Below are 23225 nucleotides of genomic sequence, written 5' to 3' on the forward strand. Positions count from 1 at the left end.
GGTGTGCGAGAGTCATGGGGTGTGAGAGCGAGAGGGGTGAGAGAGGGGGGGTGAGAGAGAGAAGGGTGAGAGCGAGAGAGAGAGAGAGGGTGAGAGAGAGAGGGTATGAGAGAGGGGTGAGAAAATTAGAGAGGGGATGAAGAGAGAGCAGTGAGCGAGTGGGATGAGAGAGAGGGCGAGAGAGAGAGCAGTGTAAGAGAGAGAGGGATGAGACAAAGGGGGAGATAGAGGTGTGAGAGAGAGGCGGTGAAAGAGAGAGGGGGGAGTGAGAGAGAAGGAGGTGAGACAGATAGGGGGTGAGAGAGAGGGTTTAAGAGAGAGAGGGGGTGGGAGAGAGCGGAGGTAAGAGATAGGGGAGAGATAGAGGGGTAGAGAGAGGGGGAGAGAGAGAGTGGAGAGAGTGAGGGGGAGAGAGAGAGGGGCGAGAAAGAGAGGGGGAGAGAGAGACAAGGGAGAGAGAGAAGGAGTGTGTGACAGAGGAGGGTGAGAGAGAGAGAGAGAGGGCGAGAGAGGGGTGAGAGGGAGGCGTAAGAGAGTGAGGGTGAGAGAGAGGGGTGTGCGAGAGCATGGGGTGAGAGCACGAGAGGGGTGAGAGAGGAGGGTGAGAGAGAGAAGGGTGAGAACGAGAGAGAGAGGGGATGAGAGAGGGGTGATAAAAATAGAGAGGGGAGGAAGAGAGAGCGGTGAGAGAGTGGGATGAGAGAGAGGGCGAGAGAGAGCGTGGTGTAAGAGAGGGGGGTGAGACTATGAGAGGGCTGAGAGAGGGATGAGAGAGAGGGGTAAAGAGCAGAGGGGAGAGAGAGAGGTGAGAAAGAGAGGGTTGAGAGAAGGGGTGAGAGAGAGAGACGGGGCGCAAGAGATGGGGCAAGATAGAGGCAGTGTGAGAGAGAGGGCGGTGGAAGAGAGAAAGGGGCTGAAAGACAGGGGGAGAGATAGAGGGGGTAGAGAGAGGGGGGAGACAGAGAGAGGGATGAGGGAGAGAGAGGGCGAGAGAGTGAGGGGGAGAGAAAGAGGTGGAGAGAGAAACAGGGGGCAAGAGGGAGGGAGTGTGTGAGAGATGGGGAGAAAGCAAGAGGGTGAGGGAGAGCGGTGAGTGAGAGGGGATAGAGCGAGAGCATGGGGTGAGAGAGGGTTGAGAGAGAGGGAATGTGTGAGAGAGGGGAGTGAAAGAGAAAGGGTGAGAGAGAGTGTGTGAGAGAGAGGGGTGAGATAGAGAGGGGTGAGTGAGTGTGGGGGGGTGAGAGAGAGAGAGGGCTGAGAGACAGGGGGAGAGATAGAGGGGGTAGAGAGAGGGGGGAGACAGAGAGAGGGAGAGAGAGGGGCGAGAGAAAGGGGGCGAGAGAGTGAGGGGGACAGAAAGAGGTGGAGCGAGAAACAGGGAGTGAGAGGGAGGGAGTGTGTGAGAGACGGAGAGAAAGAGAGAGGGTGAGGGAGAGTGGTGAGTGAGAGGGGAGAGCGAGAGCATGGGGTGAGAGAGAGGGGTGAGAGAGAGGGAGTGTGTGAGAGAGGGGAGTGAAAGAGAGAGTGTGAGAGAGAGGGATGATATAGATAGGGGTGACAGAGTGAGGGGGGTGAGAGAGAGGGGTGGGAGAGAGAGAGGGTGAGAGAGGGGGTGAGAGGGAGATGGGTGAGAGAGAAGGCGCGTGTGTGAGAGAGAGGGGTGAGAGAGAGAGGAATGAGACAGACAGGGGGTGAGAGAGAGGCGTGAGAGAGAGGGTGAGAGAGAGGGTTGAGAGAGGGAGAGGGGTGACCAAGAGAGGGGTTGAGTGAGAGACGGTGTTGAGAGAGAGGCGGTGAAAGAGATAGGGGTTGAGAGAGAGGCGGTGAGAGAGAGAGGGGTTGGGAGAGAGAGGAGGTGAGACAGACATGGGGTGAGAGAGGGGGTGAGAGAGAGGGTGAGAGAGAGTGGTGAGAGAGGGAGAGGTAAGAGAGAGGGGGAGAGAAAGAGGTGGAAAGAGAAACAGGGGGTGAGAGGGATGGAGTGTGTGAGAGACGGGGAGAAAGAGAGATGGGTGAGAAAGAGGGGTGAGAGAAGGCTGAGAGAGAGAGAGAGATGGGTGAGAGAGGGGTGAGAGAGAGGGGTGAGAGAGAGGGGTGACAGAGAGAGATGGCAGAGAGAGAGGGTAAGAGAAAGCGGGGTGAGAGAGAGTGGGGTGAAAGAGAGGGGTGAGAGCGAGAGAGAGAGAGAGATGTGAGAAAGAGAGGGCGTTGAGAGAGGGCTGAGAGATAGGGGTGTAAGAGAGAGGGGTGAAAGAGTTGGTTGAGAGAGGGAGGTAGAGAGAGGGGGAGAGAGAGTGATGTAAGAGAGAGAGGGGTGAGATTATAAGAGGGGTGAGAGAGAGGGAGGAGTCTAAGAAAGAGAGTGGTTAAGATGGATGAGTGCGAGGGAAAGAGAGTGGCGAGAGAGACAGAGGGCTGTGAGGGGGGGGAAGAGAGAGACGAGGTGAGAGAGGAGGGGTGCGAGAGAGAGGGACCGTGTGAGGGGGGTAAAAGAGAGAGAGAGTGGTGAGAGAGAGGGGTGAGAGGGAGATGGGAGAGAGCAGGGGCGTGAGAGAGAGAGAAAGGAATGGGGAGAGAGAGGGCGGAGAGAGTGTGGGTGAGAGAGAGGGGAGAGAGAGAGAGAGGGGGTGAGAGAGAGAGGGGCGTGAGACAGAGAGAGAGGGGAGAGAGAGTGTGGGCGAGAGAGTGTGTGGGCGAGAGAGTGTGGGCGAGAGAGAGTGGGCGAGAGATGGAGGGAGTGAGGAAGAGAGGGGGTGAGAGAGAGAGGGGTGTGACAGGGAGAGATTCTGAGAGTGGGGGTGAGAGAGGGGTGAGAGAGAGAGACGCTGTGAGAGACTAACAGCGTGAGAGAGAGTGGGTGAGAGAGAGAGAGGGCAGAGAGGGAGGGGGAGGTAGAGGTGTGAGAGAGAGGGGTGAGAGAGAGGGGATGAGTGAGAGAGGAGGTGAGACAGATAGGGGGTGAGAAAGAGGGGTTGAGAGAGAGAAGAGGTGGGAGAGAAAGGAGGTAAGAGACAGGCGGAGAGAAAGAGGGGGGAGAGAGAGAGAGAGTGGAGAGAGTGAGGGGGAGAGAGAGGGACGAGAAAGAGAGGGGGCGAGAGAGGGGGCGTGAAAGACGGGGTGAGAGAGAGGGGGTAGAAAGAGAGAGAGTGAGAGAGGGGTGAGAGGGAGGCGTAAGAGAGAGAGGGTGAGAGAGAGGGGTGAGCGAGAGCATGGAGTGAGAAAGCGAGACGGGTGAGAGAGAGGGGGTGAGAGAGAGATGGACTGAGGGAGCGAGGGTGTGAGAGAGGGGTGACAGAGTGAGGGGGTGAGAGAGGGGGTGAGAGAGAGCGGTGAGAGAGAGGGGTGAGAGAGAGAAGGGTGAGAGCGAGAGAGGGGGTGAGAGAGAGAGGGGTGAGAGAGAGGGTGAGAGCGAGAGGGGATGAGAGAGGCAGTGAGAGAGAGGGGTATGAGAGAGAGAGGAGGTGAGAAAGACGGGGGTGAGAGAGGGGGTGAGAGATAGAGAGGGTTGAGATAGAGAGGGGTGAGAGAGTGAGGGGGGTGAGGGAGAGAAGGGTGAGAGCGAGAGAGAGAGAGGGATGAGAGAGAGAGAGGGTGTGAGAGATGGGTGAGAGAGTGAGGGGGTGAGAGAGGGGGTGAGAGAGAAAGCGTTGAGAGAGAGAGGGGCGAGAGAGAGATGAGGTGAGAGAGAGGCTGAGAGGGAGAGATAGAGGGATGAGAGAGAGGGTTGAGAGAGAGAGAGGTGTGAGTGAGATAGTGAAGTAAGATAGAGAGAACGGGTGAGAGAGAGAGAGGTGTGAGAGAGAGGAGGTGAGTGAGAGAGGGTGTTGCGAGAGAGGCAGCGAGAGAGAGGTGTATGAGAGAGAGGAAGTGAGACAGACGGGGGTGAGAAAGAGGGGTGTGAGATAGAGAGAGGTGGAGAGAGAGGAGGTGAGACAGACATGGGGTGAGAGAGGGGGTGAGAGAGAGGGTGAGAGAGAGTGGTGAGAGAGGGAGAGGTAAGAGAGAGGGGGAGAGAAAGAGGTGGGGAGAGAAACAGGGGGTGAGAGGGATGGAGTGTGTGAGAGACGGGGAGAAAGAGAGATGGGTGAGAAAGAGGGGTGAGAGAAGGCTGAGAGAGAGAGAGAGATGGGTGAGAGAGGGGAGTGAGAGAGAGGGTGAGAGAGAGTGGTGAGACAGAGAGAGTGGTGAGAGAGAGGGGGATGAGTGAGAGAGGGTGTTGAGAGCGAGGTGGTGAGAGATTGAGTGGGAGAGAGAGTGACGAGGCGAGATAGTGAGGGGGTGAGAGATAGAGGGGCTGAGAGACAGGGACAGAGATAGAGGGAGAGAGAGAGGGAGAGAGAGAGGCGCGAGAGAGGGGGGCGAGAGAGAGAGACGGCGAGAGAGACGGGGGTGAGAGAGAGAGAGGGTGAGGGAGGGGGTGAGAGAGGGGGTGAGCGAGAGGATGGGTGAGAGAGAGAGGATGAGAGACAGAGGGGTGAGAGAGAGTGGGTGAGAGATGGGTGAGCTATCGAGAGACGGCGATAGAGACAGGGGCCGAGAGAGAGGGAGTTTGTGAGAGACGGGGTAAAAGAGAGAGAGTGAGGGAGGGGGGTGAGAGAGAGGGGTGAGCGAGAGGATAGGGTGAGAGAGAGAGGGTGAGAGAAAGAGGGATGAGAGACAGAGTGATGAGAGAGTGGGGGTGAGAGAGAGAGAGTGGTGAGGGAGAGGGGGAGAGAGAGTGACACGGTGAGAGAGTCAGGGGTGAGAGACAGGGGGAGAGATAGAGGGGGGAGAGAGGGGGGAGAGACAGGGGAGAGAGAGGGTGGAGAGTGCGAGGGGGAGAGAGAGGGGCGAGAGAGAGAGAGGAGGCAAGAGAGAAAGGGGGCAACAGAGACGGGGGCGAGAGAGAGGGATTGTGTGAAAGATGGGGTGAAAGAGATAGAGGGTGAGAGAGGGGTGAGAGAGAGAGGGGTGAGCGAGAGCATGGGGTGAGAGAGAGGGGTCAGAGAGAGAGGGGTGAGATAAAGCGGGGGCGAGAGTGAGGAAATGTGTGAGGGGGGTTAAAAGAGAGGGGGGCATGAGAGAGAGGGGGGATGAGAGAGAGGGGGTGAGAGAGAGAGAGCGTGTGAGAGAGGGGGGGTGAAAGAGAGAGAGATTGAGAGGGAGAGGGGTGAGAGAGAGAGAGGGGTGAGAGTGAGAGAGAGAGAGGCGGTGAGAGAGATCGAGGGGAGAGAGTGACGGGGTGAGTGAGGGGGTTAGAGAGAGAGAGATTTGAGAGAATGGGCAGATAGAGGGGGAGAGAGAGGGGGAGAGTGAGGGGGGTGAGTGAGTGAGAGTGTTGAGAGAGGCGGTGAGAGAGAGGGAGGGGTGAGAGAGAGGAATGATAGAGGGGTGAGAGAGAGGGTGAGAGGGTGAGAAGGGGGTGAGAGAGGGGGAGAGAGGGGAGAGAGAGAGGGGGTTGAGAGGGATGAGAGAGTGCGGGAGACAGATGGGGAAGGGGATGGGGAGAGAGGGGGAGAGAAGGGGTAGAGAGAGGAGTAGAAGGAGAGGGTGGCAGAGAGAGGGGTGAGAGAGAGGGGTGAGAGAGTGGTGAGGGAGTGGTGAGAGAGAGGGGAGTGAGAGAGGCGAGTGAGAGAGGGGTGTGAGAGGGGGAGAGACGGGAGGAGAGAGGAGTGTGAAAGAAGGATGAATGAGAGGGGGATGGGAGAGATGGTGTGAGAGAAATGGGGTGAGATGGGTAGAGAGAGAGGGGAGAGAGGGGGAGATAGAGGGGAAAGAGAGGAGGGAGAGAGGGGAGAGGTGGGGGAGAGAGAGGAGGAGAGAGAGGGAAAGAGAGCGGGAGAGAGGGGGGAGACAGAGGGGGGAGAGTGGGGGACAGAGAGAGGGGGGAGGGGGGGAGAGACGGGAGGAGGGAGGAGTGTGAGAGAAGGGTGAGAGAGAGTGGGAGGGGAGAGAGAGTGTGAGAGAAATGGGGTGAGATGAGTGGAGAGAGAGGGGAAAGAGAGGAGGGAGAGAGGGGAGTGGTGGGGGAGAGAGAAGGGTAGAGAGAGGGGGAGAGAGAGGGGAGAGAGAGGGGGGAGATGGGGAGAGCGGGGGGCAGAGAGAGGGGGAGAGAGAGGGGGTGAGAGAGAGGGGTGAGGGAGGGGGAGAGATGTGGGCAAGAGAGAGCGGGGAGAGAGAGGTGGGAGAGAGGGGGAGAGGGAGGGGGAGAGAGGGGTAAGAGAGAGGAATGAGAGAGGGGTGAGAGAGAGGGGAGAAGGGGAGTGAGGTGGGCGAGAGAGATGGGCGAGTGTGAGGGGTGAGAGAGTGGTGAGAGAGAGAGGGGTGAGACAAAGAGGTGAGACAGAGAGGAGGGGGAGAGTGGCGGGCGAGAGAGAGGGGTGAGAGAGAGGGAGGGGAGAGAGGGTGAGGTAGGGGAGAGAGGGGGAGAGGGGTGAGGGGGGAGAGAGGGGGAGAGAGGGGGAGAGAGGGGAGAGTGAGAGAGGTGGAGTGAGAGAGGGGGAAGCGAGCACAAGAGGGGCAGAGAGAGGGGGAAGAGAGAGAGAGGCCGAGAGAGAGGGTGAGAGAGAGATGGATTGAGACTGAGAGGGAGTGTGAACGAGGGGTGAAAGAGAGGGGTGAGAGAAAGGGGTGAGAGAGGTGAGAGAAAGGGGTGAGAGAGGGGAGAGGGGGGAAGGGGGAGAGCGGGGGGAGGGGGAGAGTGGTGGGGAAGATTGGTGGGGGAGAGAGAGGGGTGAGAGAGAGGGGGAGAGTGGGGGAAGAGAGGGGGGAGTGAGAGGTGGAGTGAGAGAGGAGTAGAGAGCACAAGAGGGGCAGAGAGAGAGGGGAAGAGAGAGAAAGAGGTGGGGGGAGAGAGGGTGAAAGAGAGCGATGGGTTGAGAGTGAGAGGGGGTGAGAAAGAGGTGTGAGAGGGTTGGGTAGAGAGAGGGGCAAGTAAGAGAGTGGGGCGAGAGAGGGGGCGAGTGAGTGAGAGAGAGAGGGGCAAGCGAGAGAGAGGTGCAACTGAGTGGGAGGGAGGGGATGGAAATGAGAGAGAGAGTCTGAGAGAGCAAAAGAGCGCACGAGAAGGGAACGAGAGAGAGAGAGAGAGAAAGATAGATAGAGAGGGGGCAGAGCGTGATAGGGAGAGATAGAGGGCAAGCCAGAGACAGAGGGATGAGGGAGAGAGGGACGCGAGGGAGAGAGAGAGTCGCGTGAGAGAGAGGGTTTGGGTGGAGGGTGAGTGAGGGGGAGGGAGAGAGAGAGAGAGGGTGAGAAAGAGAGAATAACAGTGAGGGGGTGAGAGCAAGGGAGAGAGAGAGAGAGAGAGAGAGAGATATGTCTCAGGGAGGACCAGTACAGCAGAGGTGAAAGCAGGTCCCTCACAAGATGATGTGAATGAAGCCTAGAATGTTGCTGTTCCTTACCCAGCTCTGTGTCTATGTCCTGTCTTCCAGGTCTGAATACAGAAGGTCACTAACCCCTCCCTGTACTGTTTACTGTGAGTGATCTTACTGACTGCAGGATTTACTGAAGGTTCCAGATCTCCCTCTCCATCTCTCTCTGGCTGACCAAGCGTCTTTGATGTGGTTATGGACGAGACAAGAGTTAGGAATTCGGCTGAGACAGGAACATCCTGATGACCTGCAGGAGACAGAGAAACAGACAGAATGGGAAGTTAGACTGATGCAGTGAGGGTTACACATGGAGAATGGCACTGAATCCCACAGAGATCTGGAAAATCCCAGTCTCCATCCCTGGCCTGTGCTGCTGCGTCTCTCTGGAATGGAGAATTCTGTTGGCTCAGGATCTGGAGTAGCTGCAAGAGTGAGAGACACTGACAGAGGCAGCAATTAGACCCACACAGTGAGGGATACCACATGGAGAGAGACTGAATGATATCACTGGAGTGCAGGAAGGTATCAGGATCACACAATGGTCATGATGAAAGGGTTGGGATTCATGGTGCACGGGGATCAGTACTCAGTGAACGGTGAGCTATGAGTGGGACAGGTGATGGCCTCGTGCTATTCTCACCCGACTGTTCATCCAGATGTTAATGCCGGTGTCCAGTATAACCCATCTAACTGCTTAATATCCTTTTAGGAAGGAAATCTATTATAGGCAGCGGGTCTGGCCTACACATGATCCAGACCCAGAGCAATGGGGTTGACTCTAAACTGCTCTCTGTAATGATCCAGCAAGGCACTCAGCTCAAGGGCAGCTCGGGGTGGGCATGTGATGCTGGCCAGCCAGAGACAGCAACATCCCATGAGTGAATTAAACACAACACCGCTGGGAGCAGTGTCCTGGTCAACCATGTCGGTAGGCTTATGGGCAGGACTTTAAACTGACAGAGAGGATGCAGGGCCAGGGTTCAGGTGAAAGGAACTTTCCAAATCCAAAGAGAAAATGGCAATGTAGCTGAAGACAAGCAGAAAGGAACAGGAAGAGACAGAGTTTAACTGAAACTGTACATCAGTGAATTGGACTGTGACAAGAAATTGTGGAAAGAGTCAATTGTAATGTTCTTTTTTGGACTGGATAAAGTCTCTGCAATAAGGAGGATGGACTGGGGCACAGAGATAAATGAGATTTAGTGGTGACGGGGTGAACAAAAGGTGGAACATGAATATTCTATTGTCCACCTCCTTGAGGGGTGTCAGGGAGTGCAGGATGGGTAACCCTGATAGTAATGGGTAACAAAGGCAGTACAGAGAAAGCATTTGGCCTCAGATGATGCAGCTGAATCAGTCTGAATGCAGATTCTGGATAACACGTGTCAAAAACACAAGCAGGAGAACAGTTTAGAGGCTGCCGAACAGCATTTCATTGCTCAACCCTGTTACACATTCCAATGAATTCCTGTGTAATGCAAAGGCACTGTGATAATTCTGGGAGACTTCAGTCTTTGTATAATCTGGGACAGTCACATCGGCAAAAGGGATGTTCTCCGAACTCCTCTTTGGATGTTTGTGTCAGTGTTTCTTTGAATAACACGTTGTGGAAACAGCCAGGGAGGTGACTATCTCAGATCGACCGTTGGGTGATGACGCTGAGTGAAGGAGTAATGTCCCACTGAGATATCCTCTGGGAAATTGTAGTGTAGTGGAATTCAGCGAGATGATGGATTGTTAAAGTGACCATAAAGCACACCCAACAATCACAACCAAAGCCATTGACATGTGTTTGAGAGGAGAACTGACCAAGGTAAACAGGGGAAACAGTGAAGTGTATGGCTGGTAATGGACAGTGCAAAACATTTACAGTTAGAGAGATGGACAGCACAGAAACAGGGCCTTTGGTCCAACTCATCCACACCACCCACCTATCCGAACATAATCTCATCACATTTGCCAGCACTTGGCCCAAATCCCTCTCACCCTTCCTGTTCTTATACCCATCCAGATGCCTTTTAAATGCAGTAATTGTACCAGTCTCCACCACTTCACCAGGCAGGTCATTCCATACACGCAACACCCTCCACTTCAAAACGTTGTTCCTTACGTTCCTTTTATATCTTTCCCCTCTCATCCTGAACCTAGGCCCTCCAGTTCTGGACTACCCCACCCCAGGGAAAAGACCTTGTCTGTTAATCCTAACCATGCCTCTCATAGCTTTATAAACCTCCATATGGGTTACCCCTCGGCCTCAGACATTCCAGGGAAAACATCCCCAGCCCATTTCACCTCTCCCTTTAGCTCAAATCCTCCAATCCTGTCAGCATCTTTGCAAATCTTTTCTGAACCCTTTCAATTTACACAACATCATTCCAAAAGGGAGGAGACTAGAATTGCACGCAATATGCCAAAACTGGCTTATCCAATGTCCTGTACAGCCACAACATGACCTCCCAACTCCTCTACTCAATGCACTGATCAGTAAACACAAGCATACCAAACACCTTCTTCACTATCCTATCAACCTACAATTCTCCTTTCAAGGAACAATGAACCTACACTCCAAGGTCTCTTTGTTCAGAAACACTCCCTGGGACCTTAACGTTAAGTGTTAAAGTCCTGCGAAGAGTTGCTTTCCCAAAATGCAGCACCTCCCATTTATCTAAATGAAGCTCCATCTCCCACCCCTCAGCCCATTGGCCCATCAGTTCACCATCCCATTGTAATGTGATTTAACATTCTTCACTGTCCACTACCCCTCCAATTTTGGTGTCATCTGCAAACTTACTAACTATACCTGCTGTGTTCACATCCAAATCATTTATATAATTAATGGAAAGTAGTGGACGCAGCACCGATCCTTGTGACACTCCACTGGTCACAGGTCTCCAGGCTGAAAAAACCACCCTCCACAACCACCCTCTGTCTTCTACCTTCGTGCCAGTTCTATATCCAAATAACTGGTTTTCCCTGTATTCGGTGAGATCTATCCTTGCTCTCCAATCTCCCATGTGGAAACATTTCGAACACCTTACTGAAGTCCATATCACTCACATCCACCGCGCTGCCCTCATCAATCCTTTTGGTACTTCTTCAAAAAACTCAATATCTTGAGCCATGATTTCCCACGTACAAAGCAATGCTGACTATCCCCAATTAGACATCGCCTCTGTAAACACATGTAATTCCTGTCCCTCATGTATCCGTCGCTCAACGTGCCCACGACTGACGTCAGGCGAACCAGTCTGTAGTTCCCTGGCTTGTATATACCGCCCTTCCGAAACAGTGGCACCATGTCTTCTGGCATCTCACCTGTGAATATCGATGATACAAATATCTCAGTAAGAGGCCCAGCAATCACTTCTCGAGCTTCCCACAGAGATCGAGATTACACCTGATAAGGTCCTGGGGATTTATCCACCTTTAACCATTTCAAGACATCCAGCACCTCCTCCTCTGTAATGTGGACATTTTGCAAGATGACATCATCTATTTCCCAATGCTATTTCTCAAACCATCATTCTATTCGATATCTTCCATGTCCTTCTCGACAGGAAATACTTGTTCAGTTTCTCCCCCATCTCCTGCAGCTACACGTGCAGGCTGTCTTGATCATTGAGGGGCCCTATTCTCTCCCCAGTGACCCTTTTGTCCTTTATGGATTTATAAAAACATTTTGGATTCTCCTTAAATCTATTTGCCAAAGCAATCTCATGTCCCCTTTTTGCCCTCCTGATTTCCCTCTATCCCTAAACAACACTGCACTCACCCCCTCCCTGACTGATCCCTCCCCAACAATGCACTCACCCCCTCCCTGACCGATCCCTACACAACACTGCAATCTCCCCCTCCCTGACTGATCCCTACCCAACACTGCAATCTCCCCCTCCCTGACCGATCCCTACCCAACACTGCACTCACCCCCTCCCTGACTGATCCCTACCCAACACTGCAATCTCCCCCTCCCTGACTGATCCCTACCCAACACTGCAATCTCCCCCTCCCTGACTGATCCCTAACCAACACTGCAATCTCCCCCACGACTGATCCCAACCCAACACTGCAATCTCCCCCTCCCTGATTGATCCCTACACAACACTGCACTCACCCCCTCCTTGACTGATCCCTACCCAACACTGTAATCTCCCCCTCCCTGACTGATCCCTACCCAACACTGTAATCTCCCCCTCCCTGACTGATCCCTACCCAACACTGCAATCTCCCCCTCCCTTACTGATCCCTACCCAACACTGCAATCTCCCCCTCCCTGACTGATCCATACCCAACACTGCAATATCCCCCTCCCTGACTGATCCCTACCCAACACTGTAATCTCCCCCTCCCTGACTGATCCCTACCCAACACTGTAATCACCGACTCCCTGACTGATCCCTACCCAACTCTACAATCTCCCCTCCCTGACTGATCCCTACCCAACACTGCAATATCCCCCTTGACTGATCCTTACCCAACACTGCAATCTCCCCTCCCTGACTGATCCCTACCCAACACTACAATCTCCCCCACCCAAAGAAAAAAAAATAACTAGAGAGAAAATAGGACCCTTCAAGGACCAAAGTGGACGTGTGTGCAGAATCAGAGGAGTTATTTCCCCTCTGTGGTGACCTTGGAGAAGGACATGAAGGCTTGGGAACTTGGGCAAGTTAGTGATGATCTCTTGGGGTCAGACCATATCACAGGAGAGGATGTGTTGAATGCATTAGAATGTATGAAGTTGGATAAATCTCCTGAACCTGACCAAACATATCCAACAGCACCTCAAGAGGCGAGGGAAGTTCTTGTGGAGTCCCTGCTGATCTTTTTGCCTCACCGTTAGCCACGGGTGAGGTCCCGGAAGACTGGAGGACAGCATATGTTGCGCCCTTATTCAAAAATGGCTGCAAAGATAAACCTGGGAACTATAGATCAGTAAACCTAACATCCGTGGTAAGTAAGTTACTTGAGAAGATGCTGAGAGATTAGATAGACATGCATTTGGAAATACAACATTTGATTGGGAGTAGTCAGCAAAGCCTTGTGCATGGGAGACCATGCCTCACAAATTAGTCAGCGTTCTTTATTGAAGTAATCAGGAAGTTTGACGAGGGCAGGCCAGTACATCTAGACTCTACAGATTTCAGGAAGGCCTTTGATAAGGTTCCACATGGTACCTTGCTCTGGAAGGTTAGATCGCATGGAATCCAGGGGGCGTTGGCAAGCTGGGTACACAATTGGCTTGATGGTCGGAAGCAGAGGGTAACAGTCAGACTGGAGGCCTGTGACTCGTGGTGTGCCTCAGCGGTCATAGAATCATAGAATCCCTCCTCTGTGGAAACAGGCCCTTCGGCCCAACAAGTCCACTGGCCCTCTGAAGATTATTTCACTCAAACCCATTCACCTACTTTATTACTCTGCATTTACCCCTGAGTAATGCAACTTACTTACACATCCATGAACATTCTCGGCAATTGAGCATTGCCAATTTACTTGACCTGCAGATCTTTGGATTGTGGGAGGAAACCGGTGCACCCAGAGGAAACCCACGCAGACATGGGGAGAACGTACAAACTCAGTTGGTGTGGCATGGTGGCTCAGTGGTTGGCACTGCTGCCTCACAGCGCCAGGTACCCAGGTTCGACCCCAGCCTCGGGTGACTGTGTGGAGTTTGCACATTCTCCCTGTGTCTGTGTGGGTTTCCTTTGGGTGCTCCGGTTTTCTCCTAATTCCAAAGATGCGCAGGTCAGATGAATTGGCCAGGCTAAATTGCCCATATTGCTAGGTGCATTTGTTAAGGGTAAATGTTGGGTAGGGAGAATGGCTCTGGGTGGGTTACTCTTCAGCAGGTCGGTGTGGTTTGTTGGGCCAAATGGCCTGTTTCCATACTGTAGGAAATCTAACCCTAACAGAATCTAACCCACACAGACCATCCTGTGAGGTTGGAATTGAACCCAGATCCACGGTGCTGTGAGGCAGCAGTGCTAACCACTGAGCCATTGTGCCGCTGAGCTGGTCAGTGCTAGGCCCATTGCTGTTTGTTATCTATATCAATGATTTGGATGAGGATGTTTAAGGCATGATTAGTAAGTTTTCAGATTACACTAAAATAAGTGAGGAAGGTTCACAGCAATTGCAACATGGCCTTGATCAGCTGGGGAATTGGGCTGAGAAATGGCAAATGGAGTTTAATACAGACAAGGGCGAGATCTTACATTTTGGAAAGTCACTTCAAGACGGGGTTTCATGGGGAATGGTAGGGCCTGAAGGAGTGCAGTGGAACAGAGGGACCTTGGATTCCAGGAGCACGGCTCTCTGAACTCAGGGAGACAGGGCAGTGAAGGAGGCTTTTGGCACACTGGGCCCTTCACCAGTCAGGGCATGGAATATCGAAGTTGGGAAGTTCTGTTGTAGTTGTGCAGGATGTTGGTGAGGCCACACTTGGAATATTGTGTTCAGTTTTACCCACCTTGCTATAGGAAGGATGTTATTGTACGAGAAAGAGGACAGAAAAAATTTACAAGGATGTTGCCAAAACTCAACTAGACAGATAAAGAGAGAGGTTGGACAAGCAAGGACATTTTCTTTCGTGTGTAGGAGACTGAGGGGTATCCTTATAGAGGTGTATAAGATCATGGGAGGCATGGATAGGGTGAATGCACTCAGTCTTTATCCAAGGCTTGGGGAATCAAGGATGAAAGGGCATCAGTTTAAGGAGAAAGGGGAAGATTAAAAGGGAACCTGAGGGACAATGCTTTTACCCAGGGGGTGGTACACATACGGAATGAACTACCAGTGCAAGTGGTCGAGGAGGATACATTTAAGAACAATTAAAATGCACTTGGACAAATACATGGAGAGGAACGTATTGGAAGGATTTGGTTCAAGTGCATGGAAACGGGGTTAGTGTAGATGGACCAGTTTGGGCCAAAGAGCCCGTCTCCGTGCTGTAGAACTCTATGAATATACCCAGGTGTCCCATAATACAGAAGCGACCAAAGCAATAGGAACACGAGCAGGGACAAATGTGAAACAGTCCTGCAGAATTTCACAGGAAGCCAGCCTGGCCTTGCAGTGAAGGGTTCCTGGTACAGGAGCTGTGGTGAGATGCCCATAGAGAACCGGGGAAGGAAGCTGGAAAGCTCACTCCACTGCCGATAGCCTGGAGGACCCCCAGCTGGGATAAGGCAGCTGGGATCCGGTCACCCCAGGGAAACCTACAGGCTGTGACCGAGCTTGGTCTCCGACACAATGAGCAGGACAGAAGGTTGCAGGAACATGGGACTACTCCAGTTCCAATTGGGAAGAGCCCAATCCAGTGAAAGGAGGGTCTCTGGGGATGGGGAGGCAGCCTCAGGTTACATTGACAATCTGGAAGGACAGTGTATGATCTCCAAGCAGCTGCATGGGTCCTGTACACCTACAACACGGAACAACACACATCAGGCCCTAGTAGGGGGTGTCAGGAGCAAATACAATCCCTAGTGAACTAGGACCCCTCCCAGAATGGGATAATATGTGCCTTTGGGGTTCTACCTCCCCAGGGAGATAACGACAGTCCCCACACTGACACATCCACACCCACTCACAGATGGGGACTCCCACCGCCTTGTTCTAAGGTCACTGCATCTTTTGCCCCCAGCCCTGACCCACAGACGGACCCAGATTCCATGAATCCTGTGGTTACCCAGTGTAAAGCAGCTGATGGTCTCACTCTGTACACAACAGCCATTCCAGGCACCCAGCTGGTGGGCAGCACTAAAAAGGCCACTCTGTTTGTTCCTGTCACAAACCCAGATACATTTTTGGAAGAGATAGACCGACAGTCTGTCATACACGGACTGGATGCTGACAAACAAACTAAATTAATCGCCATGTGACTTTGTCCACCAGGCCATTCAGCCCTCTCTGAGGGACAACAGTGAGGGAGGGGCATCCTTGATGAAATGAAGGCAGCGGTCCTCACTGCTCGAGAGAAGTCCCATCCCGGATTAGTGACAAACAGCGGAAATATTTGTTCCAGGAGAACACCCACACGAACATGTCTCACTGTCAGTTACAGCAGCTCACCAAGGGCTGGGTTAATGACAGCTGTAAGGACACTTTCGGTGGGGCACTGGGCTTGGTGCGAGGGATTCCAATTATCCCAAGTGACAATGTTAGGATGGGGATCTTTGAAGACGAAAGTATCGGAATTACATTAAAAAAGGTACTTGGATGGGTTATCATGATTCCCTCCCACCTGCTGTGGAGATAGATGGGACATTGACAGGGACCACACTTACGTAAATAGAGAATAGACAATAGACAATAGACAATAGATGCAGGAGTAGGCCATTCAGCCCTTCGAGCCTGCACCGCCATTCAATATGATCATGGCTGATCATTCCCAATCAGTATCCTGTTCCTGCCTTATCTCCATACCCCTTGACTCCACTATCTTTAAGAGCTCTATCCAATTCTTTCTTAAATGAATCCAGAGACTGGGCCTCCACTGCCCTCTGGGGCAGAGCATTCCACACAGCCACCACTCTCTGGGTGAAGTAGTTTCTCCTCATCTCTGTCCTAAATGGTCTACCCCGTATTTTTAAGTTGTATCCTCTGGTTCGGCACTCCCCCATCAGCGGAAATATGTTTCCTCCTGCCAGAGTGTCCAATCCTTTCATAATCCTATACGTTTCAATCAGGTCCCCTCTCAGTCTTCTAAACTCAAGGGTATACAAGACCAGTCGCTTCAGTCTTTCCGTGTAAGGTAATCCTGCCATTCCAGGAATTGACCTCGTCAACCTACGCTGCACTCCCTCAATAGCCAGAATGTCTTTCCTCAAATTTGGAGACGAGAATTGTACACAGTACTCCAGGTGTGGTCTCACCAGGGCCCTGTACAGCTGCAGAAGCACCTCTTTGCTTCTATACTCAATTCCTCTTGTTATGAAGGCCAGCATGCTATTAGCCTTCTTCACGACCTGCTGTACCTGCATGCTTGCCTTCATTGACTGGTGGACAAGAACACCCAGATCTCTCTGAACAGCTTCTTTACCTAATTTGATACAATTGAAGTAGTATTCTGTCTTCCTGTTCTTGCCACCAAAGTGGATAACCAGACATTCATCCACATTAAACTGCATCTGCCATGCATCTGCCCACTCACCTAACTTGTCCAGGTCAGCCTGTAATCTCCTAACATCCTCATCACATTTCACCCTGCCACCCAGCTTTGTATCATCAGCAAATTTGCTAATGTTATTGCTGATACCATCTTCTATATCATTTACATATATTGTAAAAAGCTGCGGTCCCAGCACGATCCCTGCGGTACCCCACTGGTCACTGCCTGCCATTTCGAAATGGAGCCGTTAATCACTACCCTTTGTTTCCTATTAGCCAACCAATTCTCTATCCAATCTAGTACTTTGCCCTCAATACCGTGCGCCCTAATTTTACTCACTAACCTCTTGTGTGGAGGAACAGGCCAGACCATGGCATTCCCATCGCCTGTCATTAACGAATTCGGCTCCTCTCACATCAAGCTGTGGTCCTAACCACACTCACCTTGATATATCTCGGGATACCGCTGGTTAGGATTGCAGGCTGTAAAAGATGGGTACGATCATGGTGAATAATGCCTGGACACACCCCCAGGGACTGGAAGGTAGATGGAACTCCCCGGGTGATCACCTTAGTTTCATTCATTTGCAGTGTTTGAGTGTTCCTGGCTGGGCCCAGTATTGATTGCCTGTCCGTAGCTGCTCGGGAGCTGGTTTTGGTGGTGAGCTGCACATTGAACTGTTGCAGGTGGTGGACCCACAATGTCCTTCGGGAAGGAATTCCTGGAGTTTGAGCCAGGAGGTCTCATTCCCTTGCATTTATTCTGCTCACCAGATGTTCGCTATGCATCACAATTCTGTATGGATTCTCAGAACAGAATATGTTTTGTCGAAACAGTTTGGAGAGCGACAGTCACTCAGTGGTTAGCACTGTTACCTCACAGTGCCAGAGACCTGGGTTTGATTCCACTCCTGAGCGACTGTCTGTGTGGAGTTTGTACATTCTCCCTACATCTGCATGGGTTTTCTCCCACTGTTCAATGGTGGGCAATTTTGACAGATTGCCCATAGTGTCGAGGGATATTCCGGTTAGCTGGAATAGCCATGGGAAATGTAGGGTTTCACAGATATCATTAGGGGATAGATCTGAGTTGGATTCTCTTCAGAGGGTCATTGTGGAGTCGATGGGCTGAAGGGCCTGTTTCTGCTCTGTAGGGATTCTATGGTATCACTTATCAGCCATATGACAATCAGTTTGACCAATGTACAAAATGATTTTCGCTCAAACAGCAGGCTACTCTGACAACAAACATAACAAGCTTTTAAAATTAGGTTTGTAATTCATTGTATAAGCTTCTTTCTATTCAAAAGACTGGATGGGGGAGGGGGAATGGGTGAAATGTCCCTGCCTCCTTGCTAAAACACAGATAGACAGCTAAGAGATGCTGGGTATATTGGACAAGTTATACTCCCAAATCACAAAAGCCAGACAGCAGCCAGATGGTTATCCCATCAGCATAATGTCAAAGGCAACAGTTCCCCTGGGCAGACATATCCCTAATAACGTCTCCACTAAACAAAGGAGGGCCCAAACAGGAAGGTACCGGGTCCTGCTACACAAAGAAACTAACAGGAACAAGCCATCCAAATGATTAGCAACGCTTCAAACTATTAACTGATTCTTTGAATTGGCCAGAAGTATAGAAAGTTCTGGGAAACCATCCAGAAATGAACAAAACCAGAGATCACCTGCAGACTGATCTCTTGAATTTTCTGGAGGCTTTCTGAGGTGACCAACATGGCAAGGGACAAAGACCAGCTCACCATCCAGAGAGAGGGAGAGAGAGAGGGAGAGAGAGACAAGCTGAAGGAAACCTCAGGAGCATGGGACAGAGGGATTGTGAAAAACCATTGAGAGAGAGAGAGCTGGAACCAACTGGAATACTGAGTGTCACCCCTTCAGTCTGTCCATGCTTCAACGCCTGTTTGTCTCAGTCTGACTTCCCCTTCTCTCTTTGTCCTTCTCTCTCCCTGTCTGTCTCTTTCTCTCAATCTGCCTTTCTCTCACACCCTCCCTCTCACTGTCTGTCTCTGCCCCATCTTTCTCTCATCCCCCTTCTCCATCCCCACTCGCTCTACCTCTCTCTCTTCTTCTCACCCTCCCTTTCTCTTTTTCTTTATTTCAGACCTGAAAGTGCTCACCCAATTTTGACCCCGCTAAAAACATTTGCCCCTCATTTTAACTCTCCTCCCAAATTTATTCCCTTCCCCAAATACCTTCCCTCCCTAATACCTACCTTACCAACTGTGCCCCCCTCAAATATTTCGCTGCCCCCAACATTGCTGTGAGCCCCACTCCCTGGGGCAGAGGGAAATGAGTGGAAAAGTGTGGAGCTGGAAAAGCCCAGCAGGTCAGGCCTGACCCATCGACTCTCCTGGCTGACCTGCTGTGATTCCCCAGCTCCACACTTTGTAACTCTGACTCTCCAGCATCTGCAGTCCTCACTTTCTCACACAGGTAAATGAGTCTGGGTTGACTGACTCCCCTGAGACGATTTTAATGTACAGCAAGATCCCAGTCCGAGAATTACAGAAGGTTTACATCACAGATGGAGTCCTTTCTGCCCATCATCCCCCCTCACCCATTAAATGATCCTGGACCGGTTCAGGATCCTCAGGATTGGCCCCTGAATGGCCTCATTGACTATCCGTCCTGTGGAGACCTCTTCACAACCCTGTCTCAGATTTTGCATCACATGTTATCCCTCCCTCCATCTCTCTCTGACAACAGCCCCTCCTTTCTCCAGCAACCCCAAAACTCCATCAAACCCTCCCCCTGTCTCTGGCTGTCCCAGTCTCTCCTTGTCTCCCACTCTCCCCCTTCCCATGCAGACTCACAGCCCCTGGGTTGGAGGACATAGTGCAGAGACTAACTCACCTTTTGACTGACTGCAGTAATGCACAACAAGATCCCACTCTGAAACCGTCGCCAAGTACACACACTGTCCTTCTCCCTCCATATATGCCCTTCTCACTTTCTGTCTCTCCCTGTCTCTCTCACTCTGTCCTTTTCTCACTCCACCTCCTTGACTCTTACTGCCCATTTCTCTCTCTCCACTTTCTCCATCTCCACTCTCTCCATGTCTTTCTCTCTTTTTATCACTCTCCCTTTCTCTTTCTCTTTTTCTTTATTTCAGACACACTCAGAAAAGTACTTCATGTTCCTTCCACTCACCCCCTCCCCACAGTGGGTGTAAAACCTAGGAGAGACCAGGCACTGAGGCAAGCTCTTCCCAATGCCCCTTCCCCCAGTCGCTAGGACAGAGCAGAGGGGTCCAGGGAGAAAGAGGGAGAGCAACTACACGAGAGAAAGAGAGATGGATGGACAGACAGTGAGAGGGAGGGAGAGAACAAGAGAAAGACAGACAGGCAGAGGGGGGTAGAGGAAGTGAGAAGAACTGGGAGAGAGCAGACAGAGACAGAGAGAGAGAGAGAGAGAGAGAGAGAGAGAGAGAGAGTTAAACTCCAGGAAGAGAAATACAATGTCAGACAGATACAAGGAGAAAATGGGAGGAGAAAGACAGGGAGAGTTCAGGCAGACAGCAAGACAGAAATCCCAGGGAGAGATATAGGACAGAGAGAGAGAGGAGTTACAACAGCAGAGAGATAGAGCTGAGAGAGTGGGGTGGTAGTGGGGGCTATGATGTTGCTAGAGTGATGTACAGACAGGAATAGCAAGATCCCACAGAGCTGAGAGACAGATGCAGAGAGAGATGAGTTTTGTGAAAGACTGAATGATTAAGCATTCCTGAAAAACCTGGTGAGGTGACAAAGGGGGAAGGGAATCTACTGGGAAATGTAAACAGGACAGAGATGTGAAGGATGGTGAGGAATAGAGATTGAAGGAAAGATGTGGGAGAGAGAACTGGGAAAAACAAAAACAGACATGAGAGCTGCAGAGAGAGAGGGAAGGAGTGAAATCTGTGGGATCAGATCCCTCTCTAGCATTATGCTCCTTTGTCTCTCCCCGTTTCCACAGACGGCCTGAATCCCACAATTTGTGTGTGTGTGTATGTGTATGTGTGTGTGTGTGTGTGTGTGTGTGTGTGTGTGTGTGTGTGTGTGTGCGCTCTCGTCTGATAATTCCTTATCGCAGAATAATTTGATTCTCTGTCTCTGTACTGTCCAGGTTTCAGCTCCCAAATCAATACTAAATCATTCACGATTCTATTGAATAGTAGAGCAGGCTCGAGGGGCTGAATGGTCTCCTCCTGTTCCTATTTCAGATGGTCTTATGTTCTTAACACTACCTCCCAGCTCTTGGTCCCCACACCGGAGGTTATGACTCCACAAGGCCCTGATCTGTAGAGTGCTGCACTCTTCCGTGAGTCTCGGAGGGAACCGGCCTGATTTCGATTGGAGTTGCAGCCTCTCAGTGAGAAGTGAAATCTCCTTGAGGTTCCCCTCAGTCTCTCACTGTAAGGTGGAGCAGGCCAGTCTCGGGGAAGCAAACAGCAGGCCCGGTCTGCCCTGTCCTCCAGCTCCATTTCAGAAGGTCACAAGGGAGGGGCTTGTTTCCTTCATCAGCTTCCCGTGCTCTCCCTTCTGGGTTAGGGTGGGGGCCGAATGGCCTTGCTCCTGGCTCTTCTTGAGGTGCAGGCTGGCAATGATTGGGTTATACACGGCATGCCCCTGGAGTGAGGTTGGTTAGCTCAGTTGGCTGGTCAGTTAGCTTACCACACTAGCTAAAGTTACTATGAAGGACTCTCCTTCCCAACCTCTCCCCTCAGCTGGGCCCTGGTGACCCTCTGATTAAATCCCCACCAGACCCCGCTCTGTAATGAGGAGCTGTCCCATGCTCTGGTAAGACTATGGTGACATTACATTGGTTTGTACCTGGGGCACTGTGTGCAGGACTAGTCACTGCATTGCCAGAGGGATGTTAGTGTGTGGGGAAGGTTTACTGGATGAATCCCCACTGGAATGAACAGCACTCTCTTTCCCCCAGTTAATTCACTCTTGCAGCCTTTGTGTCTTTGGAGACACGAGGACCACCTCACCTGAAATAGCAGCTGGATTTTATATTCATGGGCACCTGATAAGATTGGCTAGTTTACACACACACACACACACACACACACACACACACACACACTCTCTCTCTCTCTCTCTCTCTCACAAACACTCACTCTCTCAAACATACACACACTCTCACTCCCTCAAACACATACACACATACTCTCTCACAAACACACACTCAGACAGACACGTACAAAAACACATAATCCCTCTCTCACACACACAGACACACAGAGATACGCACACATGCACTCTCTCTCACACACACGGACAGACACTCGCTTTCTGTGTCTCTCTCTCACAGAGATAAGCACACAAAACCACGGTTACTGTACAAACGTGGAGGAAGGTTCAATGGAGAGGTCACTTTCCAAGGACTGAACCCTGATCTCGCATGATGACTGCTCCAGGGAGACAAACAGCAACTGCAAATGACTTGTTGGATCTTCCTGTGCACCGCATCTTGCATCGATAGCATTGGTCTGTTTGGGTGCCTGCTTTTCTAGAGAGTCTCCAAGCATCAAGTGACCATACATTGACAACAGTTTTTCTCCAATCCATGTTTAAGACACATGGTGATGTTATTTTTCACTGATTGTTTAAAAAGATCTGAATCTTTTAAAATGGACGTGGCCTCCATCCCAAACCATTTCCACAAGCCACGCTGACCATCCCTAATCAATCCTTGCTTTTCCAAATCCATGTAAATTGTCTCTCAGAATGCTCTCCAACAGCTTACCCACCACTGACCTCAGGCTCACAGCTCCATAGTTCAATGGCTGTTCCGTGCAGCCTTACTTCAATAATGGCCCATCATTAATCACCCTCCAGTCTTCAGGCACCTCACACGTTGCCACTGATCGGTCCATCTGACAAGGCCATCTCCATCCTTCTGTAATCTAAGGCTATCATCCTCAGTATTTATCACCCAACCAATCTTCATATCATTCATGAACCCAATGATTAACCCTCCACCATTCAAATCTAAATCTTTTCTATCAACCACATCAGTAAGACCCCAACAGTGAGACATGAACAGACAGAGATTTCTAACTGGGCCATCACTGTCTGCTTCCTGCCACTCAGCATTCTGCACCAAATTCCTTGGATCTTGAGTTTTTATGTTCACTATCAGTTTCCAGTATGGATCCTGATAAAAGCCTTACTGACCTCCAAGCAGGCGACAGGAAAGTATTGCCCTTATTTAAACACCTGGTCACCTCCTTAAAAAGTGCAATCCCATTGGTCAGACCCGACCCCTCCTTAACACAACCATTCTGACTGGTCTTCATGAACTCCAGTCTCTTTAAATGCTGATTAATTCTCTCTCCCAAAATTGCTTCCAACAGACGTCCCACCCACGATATTAGCCTGACTGGCCTGTAGCTGCCTGGTATATCCCATGCTCCTTCTTGAATAACAGTACCACATGGTCAGTCCGACAACACCTCTCCTGTGGCCAGAGGGGATTTGAAAATGTTTGCAAGTGTACCTGCTCCTTCCTCCATCACCTCATTTGGTAAACTGAGATACATTTCCACCGTCTTTGGATATTTATTGGGTTGGAAGAAGGCCAGACCACTCAGAATCATCTCTCTCTCTATATATGCTAATTCATTTAATTGTATCAAGGAGCATCTTCACAATTTCATATCAACACTGTCCCAATGAGCATTGACAAAATGAATCCATTCACTGTAGCCTCTGGGTCCATGCACAAATTCTCACTGTGTTCCACAACTTACTC

Source organism: Chiloscyllium punctatum, unplaced genomic scaffold (assembly GCF_047496795.1).
Source record: "Chiloscyllium punctatum isolate Juve2018m unplaced genomic scaffold, sChiPun1.3 scaffold_77, whole genome shotgun sequence".
In the NCBI taxonomy this organism is placed as follows: Eukaryota; Metazoa; Chordata; class Chondrichthyes; order Orectolobiformes; family Hemiscylliidae; genus Chiloscyllium; species Chiloscyllium punctatum.